Raw genomic sequence first — 18,010 nt, 5'->3', positions numbered from 1 at the left:
GGTGTAATAAAGTGCTGCAGGACCTTGGAGTGCTCCGGCAGAAAAGCTGGCAAGTGTAAAATCGATGCTTTTGATACATTAGGTGGTAATGGAAGAAGCACAGCACAGAAGTGGTATGATCGGATGATTTAGTTAGAGCCATAAATCTAGCGGCAGTATCGTGGCAACGTGATAGGACACAGCATTTCATAAGGAGCACAGCATAAAGATTCATGCATTAGTCAAGTCTGGGGTTGAAGCACGTGTGGGTGGGAGTTGCATTACTGATACAAATGATAGAGTGGTTCATCCTTGCAAACACACTGAGTAGAACAAGGGCACTTGGTGGTAAATGAGTGCTTTAGACAGAGGTGCCAGTATTTGCATTCTGTATGGATATTTCTGGTGTAAAATTATTCTGGTGAAATAGAAATCAACATGGATTACTCCAGGTTAAAACTACTACTTTCACACTGGCCCCTTTCTTGCCTTACCCTTCCTGGCCAAGTGTGGAGATTTTGTAAAAATTCTCCAGAGTCACATTTCAGCAGTAAAACTACTGCTACTTGATGGTTGCTTGTGATATTTTTTAATGTAAATCATCTCTTTTCCTTGCTACTCAGTTTACATAAATCCTGCCCAAATCACCTTAAACAACTTCTCTCTCTAAAACTGAATGGCTACATGAAACTATCAGAAGGATCTACATTTTACCTCCATTTAGGTATCTTGTTTTAAAATCAGTCATCCTCTTAAATTACTATCATTTTTTATGCCCTTCTTAACATGGCAGTCAGTTTTTCTACCCCTCTCTAATAGAGAGAGACAATTGAGCTTGGTATAGCGTCACAGATACAGTGAGCACCCAAAGACAGGTCAGGTAAAACCAGAAAGAAGTGACACTGCTTCTTGCCATTAACATATGCTTGATTAAGAAAAATATCATTAGGACTAGTACAGAGGAGTAGGATGTCAGAGGAGATAAAACAGATTGAAGTGTTTTTGTAGCATGAATTACAGAAACCCTTACTGTTGCTGCCTGTAACTTTTCTGATACACCAATGAAACTTGAAACAAGAGGTCGTCTCAAAGGGTAATAGCTTCCAGCCAAAATGTGCTTCAATCTACCAGACCACCCATCCTTTCTTTATCAATGAGGTCAAAATAATAGCAGTACTTGACACTTTTACACAGATGGGTAAAATCTATTGTGTCACCCGTAGATATTTCTAGAAACCTAACCCATGTAACTATATATTGTGCCTTTCCCATGTACATCTCTAAACAATTAGGAAACAGTAGGTCTCCTGGTACCCCCTTGAATCAGATAAGTGTGATTATCTCCATTTTACAGGGGTCACAACTGACTAGCCTGAGATCACCCAGGCATTCTGTGATACCACCACAGCAGGATTCACATCCCCTTACTGTCCCATTTCTTTAACAACCAGTACACCCAATTTTCTGCCCAAAGCTACACAGACACACCTAATAAATTGGAATGAGAGCTAAATGATTTTTAAACATAGTGGTGGAATTTATAAAGGCAGTTTACTTACCTGTTTGAAAATTACATCCCAGTGTTTAGTTGCATGGCTTTCGGAACAGAGAATTTTGGCTTCTGCTGAATATTATGGTAGCTTCAATTTAAAACAGTTTGCTTTCTCTTCCATTTATTCTCTGTAAAAACTCTTGAGCAGTTCATATCAGTGTCAGTTCATGCCAGAAGTTCTTCCAATCCATCTTGGGATTAAACACAAACACTTCTCCTCTGACTGAACTGTGGGTTGGTTGCTGTCACATGGAAAGCTGACTAAAGCCCTTTAATTTATGAAATGCTACATATCCTCAAGAGATTGCCTAAATATTTTACTGCATGTCACTTTTTGTTGGAAACCAGAACCCATATTTTCTGTGCCATCCATTAAGTAGAACTACTTCAAATTACTTCTGCTTCTAAATGGGAATTTGTATGTGCTAACTTTTATCTGAGGACTTCAGACATGTCTCAGGGTTCTTGCATCTTTTTTACTACTTGTCTCCATCTTGGCTTAGCATAATATTTATGTGCAGAATTTAGAAGTGATCTTGAAGCTTTAATTTTTTTTTTCCCCAAATTGTTCTTTTCAGGGCAAAGAAGTAGTATTTAAGATTCTTTCAAAGATTGTGGGTAACTTCCATCTGCTGAGATGCTGAGAGTAGGATCTAGCCTTGTAGCATGTTACAATGATTGATAAATTATTGTGTACAAGAAGTAATGATAATATTTGAAGTTTTACAAAATAATTTTCCCTGGAAGGGTTTTGGCACAGTAGCCATGGAAAATTTACTTCATATAAATGAAGAGTGGTCAAATACTGGAATCATCTACCCAGGGAGGTGGTGGAGTCACCATCCCTCGATGTGTTTAAAAAAAGACTGGATGTGGCACTTGGTGCCATGATCTAGTTGAAGTATTAGAACATGGGTTGGACTCGATGATCTTAAAAGTCTCTTCCAACCTATAAATTCTGTGGTTCCGTGGAGAAACAGAAGGAAGGAGAAAGGCTCTTCTGAGATTGGCATAAGTGACTTGCGTGGCAGAAGGATAATCCCTGCACACACCTGCGCAGCAGAAACACAGCATGTGGGTTAGTTTTGTACTTAATCTGTCACTCTGGCATTCCCCTGTGAGCTGCCCAAGTGGTTTGTGCTCCTCAGCTCAAGTGTCACTGCAGCTTCAGCAGCAGCCGTGTGAGCGTGGTGGGTTTGGATAGCAAACAATGCATGTTTGTTTGTTCACTTTGAGTCTGGTGTCTGAGGTGGAATTTTAATGGTGTGAAAAATGAGAGGAGGAAAGGGAAAATAATAACCTGAGCACTGAAACACAGCACTCAATACAATTTCTGAGCCTTGGCATTCACATCTCCTGCCATTCTCATAAGCACCGTCCCTTATCCCAGTAAAGTGGAATTCTGCTGTTAGTGTTGTTCTGCCAGAGAGCGGAGCATAAGGGGAGTCTAAAGTGCCTAGTCCTGCACTTACAATCCTTCCAGCATGCCTTTGCACTTGCTGAACCACAGTTTCTCTTGTATTACAAGTTTTCTTGTGTTTTCTATTTTGTGCTCTGAGAGTGCAAAGTCTTGAACAGAGAGACTGCATGTCTATAAAAAATGAGTTTTGTAATTTCACAAAAGTTCTTGACTTTCATAGTGCTGCATACAAAAGGAGAGAAGCAAGAAACAGAGAAAAGATGATAATGATCTGTCTGTGATTTCTGCCACTGCTGTGCATTTTGGAGGAAATGGCACACTTGGATGAGTTCTTTCTTGCAAAGGCCAAACTTCTGGCAGAAAAAAGAGCACTAAATTCCAACCTGCAAACATTAAAGAGAGAAGGAAGAAGAGTGTAGAAAAAGACCTAAAAGCATGGAAGAAAGCTTTGTTTCAAATATATTTGAGCTTTAGATTGGCTTGCTGTACTTCCTGCGGTGTTGGAGTGCTGTAAATTGGAAGCACTCAGGTTGGAGACAGGTCTGAAGCACTGATTTCTGAGCCCAGAGTTGTGCTTACTGCCAGACTGGTTTATTCAGCTTGCTGGATGGGAGCCAGAGGAACTGACCGCCCTGTGAGCTGAACCCGGTGCCAGGCAGCCAAAAAATAACATTGCTTTGACTGAAATGGCAACTGTTTGTTTGTTCTTCCAGCAAAAGGGGGGGGGGGAAAAGCAGCTTTTAGTGCTGGTGGTGACAGAAAAGGTTAAAAATCGAAGAGAAAAAAAATTATTGTGAAAGAGGATGAAAGGTTTGGGGCAAATTTTTCTCCCCGGTTACACTTCTCTAGTTGCTTGGTCTTCTCTGGTTTGTAATTAAAAAAAAAAGGCTCTTCATTAGTTTTACAGATTTTTTTCTGTCTTCTGCTAAAATATGGTCATTTTTATTATACAAAAAATTGCCCTTACTGGTAGTGATTATAATATACAAAAGGGACTATACTGTGACAGTGTAAGCACTGTCACAGCAGCATGTGGTAATTGTGGAGATCGCAAGGGACAGTTTTGCATGTGTTAACAGAAGAATGCTACCCTGAGTAAATCAGCAGTCAAATGGGACTTGGGCTTCAATTTCAATCACTTTAGCAGGAGTTTAAGGTGAGCAAAATATGTGAGCTCAGTTTATTTTCAGGTCTCTATATTAAGTGCCTTGTGGAAAGGCTGGCTTTCCTCCTGATAATGCTGTGGGCTGTCACACTGTGAGTCTGGGACATTTCCCTTCTTGGTCTCAGTTTGTAGTGTGCAGGAGCTCCAAAAATGCTGTATTGCAGAAGCACCTGAGTGCTGAAACTGCCTGAGCTGGAGGACTTGTTTGCTGCTGCCATTTTGTACATACTGTGTGAGTTGATCTTCTGGTTTATTTCTCCTGAGAGCATTCATACCATTTGGATGCTGAAAGCTGGCCCCATTGCACACAAGAGGCACTGGCAGAGAGCTGGCGGAGTTGTGCAGTGGGAATGGCTGCCTGCTGGATTATAGCTGGTCTAAGGTCAGGCTGGCAGCACACAGCCAGCTCAGCTGGAGCCAAGTTACTGTCTGCTCCCTGTTTGTGCCACACTCATCCTCAGGGAGCGTCCCTGAGTCTTTTTCTTGTTGCCATGCACCTGTCAAAGCTGCTTTTTTTCCCACTGGCCTCTAATGTTTCTGGTAACACAAACAGTACCAGTTAGGAGATATTACTGGTGATATTGGTAGCACTTTTTTTTCTGCATCTGTCAGGACAAATCCTGCTTTTCTTTTTGCTGCCTCTAGAAATATTTGGTGTTTATTTTGTTATGCCAGCCCTATGAACTTTCCAATTACCCATTAACTTTAGTCCAACTAAAAAAAGAGTAAAATGAAGTTTCTAGTGCTCTTTCTTTTATTTTATAAGGTTTTTGTATGGGACAGGTACAGAGAACCAAAGAAAAAAGGAAAAAAAATCCAAAACATCCTATTAAAATAGAAATCTATTTTAAATCTATTAAAATAGATCTTAATTTTAATTTAAATATTATCGAAATTAATTAACTTTTTTAAACTTCAGAATTTTTTAAGAAGTCATGTCAGTCACATGTGTTTTGGGGGTCTCCTTTTTATCCAATGCTTTTGGGTTGAGTAGACAAGGTAGGGGACAAGAGCGGGTGAGGACAGGTCAGTTGTTCCTATTATTTGAATGAAGAACGCAAAGAGGAACATGGAAGATGATATTTTTAATTTCCATTCTCCAGATACTGTTGGAGAGGAGCGTCTTCTTAGGCAGATATTCTGAAACTCAGTGATGGTTTCAGAAATGACAGGTGCTGTAGAAAAACTCTGGTTCCTTTTTGTCTTTAATGTTCCTGGAAGATCTCATCTGCCCTTTGTATTCCAGGAGTATCACCTAGGTGCATCCAAGCTGTTTGGTCCTTCCAGCCTCGCCATACTCTCAGCTTTCCGTCTGTCTCCCAGAGGGACTTTGGGCCTGCTCCCACAATGGTTAAATTTGAGTCACAGGTTGCTTGTTGGGAGGTTCTGTGGTTTGTCACACTTCCTCCCTGGCAAGCAGGAACGGGCTCCTGTAATGCCAAGAGCCCCACTTCACACTCCACTGAGGGTTAAATTGTATTTCTTTGTGGTGGTGAACTCCAGCACAGTTCAGCTTTCTCCAGGTGAGTGTAAGGACAAAGATTTGGCCCATTGAATTTATACTGCTCCTTTTCAGTGATGTGCCCGAAGGAGAGATTCCTCCTTTCACCAGATGTGCTCAACTTTGGAATTGCCACTCTGGGTATTTAGAAGGGAGGCAGAATGATAGGCTAAGCACCAGAATTGCTAATACCTCAAATAAATGTTTTTCTGATTAATTAAAATAAATTGGCATAAGAAGGAACACAGTGTGCGTCCTCAAAAGTGCAAAGTTGTTTTCTAATGCAGCTTCCTGTTAGAGCAAGGGCTTTAATTATCTCTGTTTGTGCTCAAAACCAAATTTGAATTTTGTTTTTTCTTAGAAATCAACATTGCTTGATTCCCATTGCTGCTTAAAAGGCAGCAGTGTAACAGGTACTTCTCTTAAGCTATGAAATGTGCTTTCCCCTATGCACAGAGACTGTTCCCTTCAGCCTCCCTTGGGAGTGACCTAAGCACAGCTCTAGGTAAAGAACTTTAATCTGTGTTTGTACAGAATCACTGTCTTGGTTTCCATTATTTTATTATTTAAACATAATAGGCTTCAGTAGTTCATTAACAGAACACTGAAGGACAAAGAGTTGTGATAGTAGAAAAAGCAGCAGATTTTCCTAATTCAATACAGAATCTAAAAAGGAGTGAAAGGGCTCACTGGACATGTCAGTCATAAAATAGTCCCACCACTATCAGTAGGAATGGGAAGAGTTGTGTTCTTATAGTAGTTACTATAGGTATTTGCCAATTCCTTACACATGACACTAATACACAAATATATTTTTTAATATTTCTATATTTCAGATCAGGATGGAAATTAATTTTCTAATTGCTTTTTTGTGTGCAAAGTGTTAAGCAAATTGCTAAATGCTGTCTCCTTTGCCATAAGCAACAGTGTTTATGTGTTAGAGTTACACTAGGCTGTCTGAATAAACTAATCATGTATTACTTTCTTCGATGCAATCAGGTTTTGGACTGGATCCATCCTTGCATTGGAAATCTCCCAGGAACTCTTGTGGATCTTGCTTGGCGTGTTGCTGGTACTTCCTGAATGATCAGTTTTTGTTAGCAGTCAGTGCTGTGGCACTATATCGAGCGCTCTCTTTAACTGAGACACAAACCAAAACCTTGACCACTTCTTTGTGGTCCCTTAAAGATCTCTTGTCATCTTTGTAGTACAGGGATATTGACTTCTCTGTTCTAATTGCATTCTAATTTCAGTAATTCTACTCTACCCCTCCAGATTTCTCTGTCTTAGCAATAGGTTCAAGTAGTCTCTTTTTTATTTTTTATTCCCCAAATTGTATTCAAAACTTTTGGTTTACTGTTCAGTGGAGTGAAACATGGTGGACTGGTTTACCCAGGAGATGAGGCTAGGAAGCCAGGTGGTCCCTTTTTATCTTGCAGTGCTGTATCTTAGGCATCTGTGATGGGTTTCACTGCAGAAGCGCTGGAATACTGATGATGTGTCTCCAGTGTCTCTTTATCTACTGCATAACAAGGTGGGGAGGAGCAATTAATTCCATTGTCACAAAACAGTCTATTATCATAATCTCCAAACAAATGCAAAGCAGTGTTATCTTAATGGTTAAATAGCACCTGAGCACTATGTGACAGTCACTGCCTTTCAGACAGCCTCAAAAACCAGTCCCACTGCAGCTACTGCTGCCTTTAAAATCTTTGCAGATTTGCAGAAGTTAGTGATTATACTGTATATTGAAAGAACAAATGCCAGAATAGGAAAGTTTCTGTTGTATAAAATATTTTTTTTCTAATGCTCTTGTTTATGCATCCCAGCTGTCCTTATTTTGCAAGTCCTATGATTTGAGTTTTTGTAAAAATGTTTGTTTATTGGTTTTTTCCTCTCCCTGCCTCATACACACACCAGGAATTTTTTTTCTGTATGATAGCTCAGCTTTTATTTCCAGCAAAATAAAAGAAAACAAACCACAGCTAATTGGCTCTTTGTTCTCAATTTTTTGACAAGTGACAAACACTGAGATCAGATTGTAGTGCATATCCTGCAGCGGTCATATGGAGCCTGAGTTAGGGAATCACGAATTATCTGTAACAGACTTCCACTTGCAATCACACTGCCTGTGTTTGGGGTATTTGTGTTTATACTTTCTCTGCCCAAAATTCTTCCTCTCACAGTTAAAGGGATAAGCTGTGGCCTCCCAGCATGATGTGGAGAACAGCATTCAACATTTAGACTTTGTTCCTATTTTATGACTTTTTTCTTAGCTTTATCTCATAGCTTTTGAGACATGGAGCATTTGAACCATTTGCTAGGAAATGGTGAAGGTTTGGGTAGTACTTCTTATGTTGAACTCATCCCAGAACACCCACCAATATATGACCTGCTGTTGCCTGAGAGCTGTTTATGACTACATCAGTATTTTTCCAGTGCTTGCTGTTCTAGAGGGTCTGTTCTACTCAAGTTTATGTCAGAAGTGGGATTCCTGTTGTCTTCATTAAGAATGGACAAGGCCCAAACCTTGGGTAATTAGAGAACGAAGACATTTCCTTCCAAGGATTAGGGCAGTTGCTATAAATTGCCTCTGCCAGCCATACCTTGTAAAAGCCAATGGACATTTTGCTGCTGGGGAGAACATTGCATCTGATAGACCGTGTAATTAAGGAGTTATCCATTACATTCTCTTCTCCCTTGTGCAGGACAAAGTGCCCCAGCTACGTTGTTAAAGCAGTGGAACCTCCAGCAGAACCAGAGGTGAAATTCCACAAGGGGTTAGTTGAAGTCGTGCTCCACCATGTCATCTACTTGGTTATTTCTTTATCTTTACCATAAACAGTCTTCATCAGCAACATATTTGTACTGAGGTGACATAATTTCCTTCTTTAATTTACAAATGACCACCTTTCTGCCAGTGGGCAGTTCATATAACCGTGCGAATGAACAGGAGTGGATCATAAGAATTTAATTTACAGATCCTTCCCCCTCCACCCCAGAACTGAATCCAGCACTGGCTATTCTATAAAAAACCATGATAATTATTTTAAATAACCATTTGTCTGTCTCGATAATTCTCTCTTCCTCATATCCTGCTGTGTGTCTGTAAGCAGAGGGGAACCTCTGAGGGCCGAATGGCACTTCCTGGGCACAGCCAACACTGGCTTTGGCAGCACATTCCCTTGCACATCTCTTTGTTTAGGGAGTACCAGGGAAAGAAAGAGGAGGCTGGCATTTCTTTCATCACTTCTGAGCAAACATCATGCTGCAATTGGACACTGCAGCTCCTCTCAGGGGAGTTTCCTTGACCTCCACATTTGCTGCTTGAAGCCACATACTTTAGTGTTAGAAACCCCACAAAAAGACCCAGGGACTAACAAGGCTTTAACTGGGTACTTTTTGTTTTAAGGGTGAGCTGATGGGGTACATGAGAAGTTCCTCTTCCCCCCCGGTACCTACTCTGTTCTTTCTAAACTATGCAGAGACTGTAAATCTTCATTTGCTGAAGGAATAGCAGGTATGGCCTGCTGGTACATACCTGGCAAGTAGAAAGCAAAACATTTTCCAGGGTTGTTGAATATTGACATTCCTTAATTTCTAGTAAGTCATTAGAATTTCTAGATTTTAGGGACAGCAGTTATGCGGTCAAACAGTTATAGTCTGAAATGAGGAGGGGCAAGGTTTCTGGTCCGTTTATTGTAGCTGTAGAGGCATGTTACTCAGGAAGATTGAGTAGCATGGGTAATTTTCTGTGGTGGGAATACCTGTACCAAAGAAATGTTGTCCTCATAGTGCCTTTGCTTCTCCAGTTTAGTGCCCAGAAGAGAAAATCTGAAGACCTCCTTGGACACCATGAGTGCTTATGTCCTTATTTGCTGTCATCCATTGAACATCAAGAGGAAAATGGTCATTGAAGTTGGGAGAGCTGTCGGCTGGCCAGGGTGTCTTGATGGCAGAGCTGTTACCGTCTTTGCAGATCATCCCCCAGATGATCTGTGTGTGTCCTTTGCTTTAACACTTGTAGGTCAGATTGGGCTGTTGGGGCTGGTAGGCTGCGTTTGAGCTGGCATGGCTCCAGCCCAAGCAGTAATTCTGTATCAGTGGTCCCTGGGAGATTTGATTATCAGGGATTTATTGATACACACACAGTGGCCTTGTGTGCAAGTTGTCCTCTTGCTTTTAAAGGACACTAGAGGACAAGGTGAGATTTATTTATGCATATAAAAATGCAGGAAGATTCCCAGGGGATTTATAAAGAGTGCCTAGCAGGCAAGCAGCCTCACTGTCCTGACACTTATGAGAGGTACCTCACTGCTACAGGCACTTTTGTACATTTACTGAAGGTGTACTCTTCAGAAGTGCCCAAGTGATGTATGAGCCTAAGTCACAGTAACTTTTGGGAACACTTAGACTCTAAAATGCATGGCATACTTTTGAAAATGAAGCCTCACTTGGGCCTAAGGCTTTCTAGAAAATGCACCTCTGATGCTTTCAGAGGTATTGACCTCATCATTTCTCTCTTGCACTTTCACACACCTAAATATCCCCACAGACTCAGCCCTATGCCCCATCAAACCTTATATTTTACCACTGTGACAATAAGTAGCTTCATCACTTTGTACTCACCAACTAAAAGGCACTGCTTTAAAGTGAATGAAGAAGAATGAGGAGACGTGTCCCTACAAGTGTAACTTATGTCATAAATCACAGTCATAGGGGAGCTGATTGTTTTGGGATGGTTTTGTCCATTCTGCAACACTGGCTGTGTGCCTTTGAGAGGGAGGATTGGCACACAGGAAGGGTTTGCTTGAAGCTATCACAATGATGAAATGAAATTTAAAATTACATTAGATGTTTGCTTAACAGGCAGCAGATGAGGCCCTGCAGATTCTCAAATCCTCCTTGCTACACTGTAAAATGGAACCATAACCATTTGTTATTCTAGTGGGGGCAAGGAGATCAAGGCAGGAAGGAATCACCCTTTAATGATATTTTTTGACTTTTAAAGGGTTTGAATGTGTTGCTTTTTCTGGTTCTATCCAAGATTCTGGTCATAATATGAAAGTACCTTTTCTTCTCTTGAAAGTTTGAAATATTTTTGGGATTGCACCAGTGAGATCTTTAAAGGCATTTTAGTCCTCCTTCCCAGATTTTGCATGAATTTATCAAGCCATTTGAGGTAATATGGTGAGAGCTTAATTTAAAGTTACTCCAAGTGGCAAGGGAGTTAGCAAATGAATTTGGAAACACCACCTCTGGTCTCTGAAACTCTTAGCTGATGTGCTGAGCGTTCCCTCTTTGAAGGAATATCCCTGTTTACATAGCTTAAATATAAGCAAAATATAAATTAGGGCCCTAAAGGATTTCTGTGATTTAAATACAGGTTTGCACTTACCCAATGATTGCAGTATAGTTTTTCCCATCACAAGGCTAATTTTAATTAGACTTGGAAATGGAGACTTCTCAATATAATAGGAGGGCCTTTGTTTTCACTGTGTTGTGACTAAAAATGACACGTCTTGCTATAAGTTAGTGTATAAAAAAAGCTAGCATTTTCTAGGTTGTGAACTTTGGACACTAGTGAGAATACTTCTGCCAAACAAAAATCCATTACTGTTCAGATTCCTTGCCTGGCTGTATTAATGCAAATGTTCCTCATAGTCCAGCATGAAGTGGTGTATTATAAACCATTATAACACAGTCATCCTTTTTTCTCAGTTTCAAATCATTAGCATAGGTCCAACAGTATAGAGGACCAATTTCCATGATAATGAAAGTCCTCTCCCATTTAATCACTTACCACCAAATGAACCATTTAATGCCACATTCAGACATACTGTTTGAGGATTTCCCTTGATCCACTTGCACTCCCTTATCTGCCTTTTGTTTCTTGTTAACCTGCTTGTTTGGTATAAGGTGGGGAAGGGGGAGGAAAAATCAAATCCATTGCAAGAGGTCCACAGCTGTTAACTTATTTTTCCTCCTTCACAAGTTGCTTGAGATTTCTTGGAGCTTCTTCTTAGCAGTGCCTAATCACTGTAGTTAAACAGATTCTGTAATTACCTGCCTCACATGAAAATGTCTTGATTGCTGCCTCTTTGTCCAATCTAGTTCAACTTTAAAGGACAGCTGAATTTATTCTAGATGAATAGCTTATGCTTTAGGAGCCTGGCAGGGTGGTCTTGATTTATTTGCAGCCTTAAAGGCTTCTAAAACAAGAGAAAAACTTAGTTCTAATTTAACAGAAGAGTGGAGGTGCAAGGCTTCCGTGTTTATATACTGAGGAGTAACCCCTCTAACCTTTGCTTTGAGCAGAGCATGGCACTCATTCAGAAGTACATGGGTAGGTAAATTCTATTCCACAAGAAGAAAAAGCTGTGGAATATGCTTCAGGTGGTGTACAAAACCTACCAACACTCTGAGTAATGATTCCACATTCTGACAAATTCAGACTGTGATAACAGTGTTATATAAGCCAGGAAATTGAACATTTGACTCCAACTGTATTTAACTTAGCTCTGGCTATGCCTAAATAATGTTGTCTGTGTTCAACGAGCCACAGTTGCCACAAGGGGTGTTCATACAGCACTCTGCAGTGGTTCTAGTCTGGCTGTGTCTGTGTTTGGAACTTGGAGTCTGGGTGTCAAGGAACAGCCCACACTCATTCAAGTAATAAATCTGCTAACCTAGAAAACAGTGAGGCTGTGTGTGCACAGGCCATTGGGCCTGGCTCCTGGATTCTGGTATCTCTTGAATGTGTGGCCAAAGCCGTGTCAGGAAATGCAGGTGGTGGTGTCCAGCCACTCACAGGAGCACTGTGCCAGTGGGTGTGCAGAGCCAGAGATCAGCCTGGTTGGTGCTGGACTGGGTGATGGCTTTGTAACGTGTGCTCCTCCCGGTGATACTGAAAGAAAAGGAAATGCTTTTGTGGATGCACAAGTGAGCAGAGCCTCCAATTCTCCACTGTGTGTGAAGTTTGTAAGGTGGGAATGGTACAGCAGAGAGTAAGTGTTCAGGAAAGAAGAATGAGCTGGAACAGTTCGTCCCTTCAACTTCCATTGCGGGATTGCTTCCTGCGGTCCAGTTTTATATACTTTCTACTCTTTTGTTTTTAATGTTCAAGCAATGAAGTTTCCTTTAAACATAATGTGGAATTAGGTAACATTAAAAACACATCCAGAGATGCAAAAAAATGACGGTCTGTGCCTATAAACTAATGCATAAAATAATATTTATTTAAACACTGTACTCCCTAGGACAGCCTCATTTCCTAAGGGTCTCAAGAGGAGAGCAATCATACAGTATAATCTTGTTAATTTAATACACGTCAGTGCAATGCAAACAATAAATACAGAACATTCAGACTAGAAATTGCAGTAACTATATTAAGCAACAAGATAAAGATATACTATTTTCTTTAATTTAAACAATACGTCATATTTTTAGTAATAATAATATTTAGCAATTACATAGCATGATTCATCTTCAACATATTTTAAAAATAACAATAATGTTTTAATCCCAAATATGTGAGTAGGTAAATATTATTAATCTGTTGCACAGATGGAAAGATTTATATGGGTTAAATAGCTTGTCTTGGACCACAAGGATAGTAGTCACAGTCACTGGTGGGATGAGGACTCATGTTGCTCTGTTTTATGTTCACAACTTTTTCGTCTGGTAAATTACTTGAGGGATCTGTGGAGACCATCAGTCCCTTCCACAATGTGTCCCCAAACTCTATACATTTCTGAAGCTGTTCCCATTCCTCACTATTGTTTTTGGTTGGTTTTTTTTTCAGCTGAGTTGACCTGTGTATCTTCCTTTTTATGCAAACATGTGTCTTCCTGGAAGGCCAGTTATTTCTTGACTTTACATTAAAGTAGCTGTTTAGATAAGAAGATAATTAGATAATTCCCCTGATTAGTATCTTTGGATTTATTTTTCTTATAACCTTGTAAGAAAATCCAGCCAGATCCCTGTGTCTCTTTTTCTCTCTCTCTCCCCCCTGCGTGTCTTGAGATACAAATTCAGGATTAACATTTCTCTTCATCTTTCTTTTATCAAATGTTTATTCAAGCAAGAGAAACAAAGAGGCATGGTTGTAAGCTCCAGGACACCTACTGAACCTTAGACCTATGCCTGTGGACTTGCAGAAATTATTATGTGGGAGATTATTCTTTACTTGGAGCTCTCACTGAGTGAATTTTACTTTCTTAATAGCCACACATCCAGTTTTCAGATACTGCCAAGAATAAAAACATAGTAAAATTAGCTGCCTCCTGGTATTCTCAGGAATCCTTTTGACAACAGGATTAGTCCAAATGCTATAATGGATTTACATGGTAAGAAGGTGGATTGCTCAAGTACCAAAGTTTTCTAAAATTCAAGCAGAGTTGGTGCTGGTATTGCAGTTTTGAAATCAGTATGAAAAAGGAAGGCTTCATTTAATATATTTACAGGATTGTTCATCTCTGTTTACTATGTAGGTATTGAGTAATCACTGAATGAGGAGTATGAAAATGACATTTCAGATCAAGAAGTGCTATTAAAAACACCTCATGAATATCTGTATATTTTAAGTTTTTACATATATATATATATATATATATATATATATATTAAGTTTTTGCAATCCCATTCAATAAATTTTTTGGATTTTATTTTTCATTTGACACAGAAGTGCCTAATTTTTGGAACAGGTCAGCACCCTGTTTCTCAACAATTTCAATGTGAGCTGACTTGTCCTGTGCTTCTGTATGGGAGACCTAGCCTGTGAGAGGCTTAGTCATGTAATTTAACTGAGGTTGTGTATGTGTGTGTTGTGGTCTGGTGCCACTGAAATTTAATGAAGGCAAGTAAATATTTCCTTCAAAAGCAAGCTGGATAGGTGGTAGTCATTACAAAATGTTTAGATGGAGCTAGAGCTCTTCTTGTTCTGGTGATTCATGAAGTATTAAGAGAGTTGCTCACATCAAAAATAGTAAATAAGGATGGTGATATAGTTTGATGGCTGTAGAACTTTGAAAGCCTGCTTCAGATGCCCTGTACAGCAAGGCTTTTTCTTTCTTTTCATCCTTGTGTTGGTATTGAGAGTTGCTGGGGACAATGATAGAAATATTACCTTTAGCCTATGGAACTGGACATTTATATGTGGGTTGAAAGAGAGCAGAATTACGTGACTATGAAGTACTGAATTTAGGAGTGGTTGTTTGCAGATAATAGGATAGGAGAGCATTGTCTGGCACATGATAAAAGATGGCACGTAAGGTAAAGCTGATGAAATACAGCTGAGGAATAAGACTGTGATTTACAGTAATATCTAAACTATTATTTGAAGTGTTCCCTTCAAAACAGGTTATTTATCTTCCAGAAGTGTGGGAATCTGGCAATGCAGATGTCAGAGCTGATGGTTGCCTGTGGTTACACGTGCACAGCTTTCATGAACTCTTTGGTGCCTGTGACCAAATGTACCATCTGGGTTTTCCAGTGCCTGCTTCTTTGCTTTACTCATGTTGCTCTTCTGTTTTCTTTTAGCCTTCTTTTGTTTGGACTTCTCAACCTACAGAGAATTTTATTTGCCCTGCTTAGAGCTCTATGGCTGATACTGTTTAACACTGGGTCTTCATTAACTCCTTCCTTTGTATATTTTTTGCTTACTTTTAAGCCCTAAACTACTGCTCAGGTCCTTGTCCTTTGCCTTGTTCCCTGTAAGCCTTCAGTCTGCTAGTAATGCCACCTGCAATGCCACCTCCTCCTGCAGGCTCTCCCATCTTTGTGATGGATTCAGGGTAGCCCCCAGGTTTGCCTTATTAACTAACCCACCTCCTCAGCATCCTTGCTGGAAAAACATTTCATCCATCTGTCCCCAGTAAGCAAATTAATGTCACTGTGGCTTTTCCCTGGATTGTCGATTGGAGATTCTAACTTTTACTTTGAATTTAACTAGAGACTTCTAGTTAAATTGTTTGCAACATTTTAATTTTCTTTGTAAGAGAACATTATTTCTTTCTCTAGTAGTAAAGACACTGTTTTGTCCATATATCTGTTAGAGAACTTAGTGGGACCTCAGCAATGATTTTTTTGTGACTTGCAGTAGCTCAAGAGGAGGTGCAGCCTGAGTATCTTCACAGTGCTTTGCATGCCAGGAGAAGCAGGAGCTCACCCAGGAGCATCCCAGTGCCATGGTCTTGGCACCTGGGAGCTGCTGTAAGCAGTGTGCGCCTGAGGTGCCGAGTGAGCACAGCCCAGTGTCACAGCATGGCTGAGCCTCTTGCTTTCTGCAGGGGTGGTTCTGTGGCCCCTGTGGACAAAGTGGAGTCTGAGCAGCTCACATGGGTAAGTTGATCTTCCCATTAGCTGGCTGAGGCAGGACAGTGCTGGCAGTGGGGCTGTACTGGTGTAGCTCTGTGATGTGTAGTGAATGAGCAGGTGTGATCCCCTCCAGCAGGGAGTGGTTTTATGGATACGCTGCATGGATCTACACTGAATTACACCAGCACGAGTCTGCTGACGTTAACAGATTTATTCCACACTAGCATTAAATGAACCACAGAGCAGATTCTCTCTCGTACAGAATTCATTATACCATCAAGTTCTTCTCTGGTCTGACCCGGTAATAGGTATGCAAGTAGCTGTACAATATGGTGCAGTATGTGAAATAGCTTCCCAGCAGAAATTGCTACGATAACATACAATTAGTCTGTGCATTGACACTGAATAGGGAAAAGATGCTGAAACAAAATCTAAACTGTGTAGGAAGGGAGACATTTAACATCTCTAAGAAGTACCTTGCAGAAGCACTTGACAAATTCCTTTTCAGTTGTTGTTTCCCCTGTGCATTCATGCTGTACTAGTTTTTTTTAGGAAAAACTGTTGCACAAAAGCTTACCTTTTAAAGTGTCTTTCAATGGGTACTAAAAATAATTCTGTCATTGTCATCAGGGACTTGGAGTGCTGAATCAAAAATATTTTAAAATATTTAGTGCCATAGAAGTAATTTTCTACTATCTAAAATTGCTGATCTAGGTAGTAGTCCTCATTATTGAATCTTTTTGAACCTTGATACAGGCTCAAACACTTTGTTGTAGTTTAAATGGAAATCTAAATTTTCTTCACAGTTATTCCAGTGCAAACAGGTACCTCCCACAGAGACAGGAGTAGGATTCCAAGGTTCTGAGGGCAGCTTCAGCTGCTATCACCAGCTAGTGGGGAAAAAAAAAAAAAGTAAAGAAAGTAAGAGGGAAGGGATGACATCTCAAGGTTTCTACAGACTCTGTTCTGTCTTGGGATGCCTCAGTAGAATAATTAACCAAATTGCTTTCATATGTGTTTCTGTAAACCCAGTAAAGTCAATAAATAGTCTTTACATCAATTTATCTTCAGATGTTTTATTAGTGGTAATACCTAAGGTTCAAACAAGTCAGTTTACCTCTCATTGTCTGGGTTATGTCAGCTGGTTTTCAAAGTTAAGCTTGCAAAGTGGGCATTCATGATGTGAAACTGTTAAACACAGTGTTACTTTCTACCTGAACACTGTTGCAAATATTACAAAATAGCAGTTTAAAGCAAATCTATGAAAGGATTTCCAATTCCAAGAGAACGCAAACATGTGGAGTAGTGTATAGGCAATATATTTTCCTAACGATGTATATGCACTTCTGTTTTCCAAACCAAATGCATCTGACTTTGGTTAAAAGTAAATACTTCCACGTGTGGTAGTGATACAAAGTCATGGCATATCCATTCTCTCATTTTGTAAAGGTTCTTGCATTTTCTCAGATAGGAATCTTCACAGAAAAAGCTGGTAATTACATTTGTCATCCTCTCACTTGGCTGCAGCTGCAAAGATATAATACAGTAGCAGACTCATGTTTAAAATGGCATTGACTCAACTGTAAGTCCCAAAGGTCACCATCATTAAAATCTAGGGCACGAGTTTTACATATGTCACTAAGATCATGCAGATGAAGAAAATAATCTACAAGGAAAGAGATTTTAGGAGCCTTTAATTCTCCTAGCTTTTAAAGCACTGGTTATATAATGCCTAAGCTAGTGGGGCTGCAGAAAATAAAAGTATATGAAAAAAAAGGCAAAAAATTATGTGTGAGGTCAGTCAAGGCGAATAACACTTGTGCTGTAAGGTCAAGACTGCCCCCAGTCTTCAGTGCCTGGACTTCCCCATGTTTTCCTTCATCCAGCAGGACAATAGTGAGCATTACCATTCACATGATAATGAATTAAGCATAAGAGGAGACCACCAGATGCAGTTGCTCACCTTCTCTCCATCATATTTTTAAAGTCATGGCAGTCAAGCAAACTCCTAGAAGAGGGAAGATATCACACCTTATTTTAAAAAGGTAAATACAGGACCCTGGGAACCATCAGCGA

The 18,010-nt window shown here is 40.0% G+C and overlaps 1 protein-coding gene across 1 annotated transcript in view; it reads left to right on the top strand.

Annotated features, from left to right (window-relative positions):
• Window positions 1-18,010, top strand: part of TENM4 (teneurin transmembrane protein 4) — a 254,200-nt gene that overhangs the window by 11,500 nt on the left and 224,690 nt on the right. The window lies entirely within an intron of this gene.

Source organism: Ammospiza nelsoni, chromosome 2 (genome assembly GCF_027579445.1).
Source record: "Ammospiza nelsoni isolate bAmmNel1 chromosome 2, bAmmNel1.pri, whole genome shotgun sequence".
Lineage (NCBI taxonomy): Eukaryota > Metazoa > Chordata > Aves > Passeriformes > Passerellidae > Ammospiza > Ammospiza nelsoni.
This window is presented reverse-complemented; position numbering and strand designations above follow the sequence as displayed.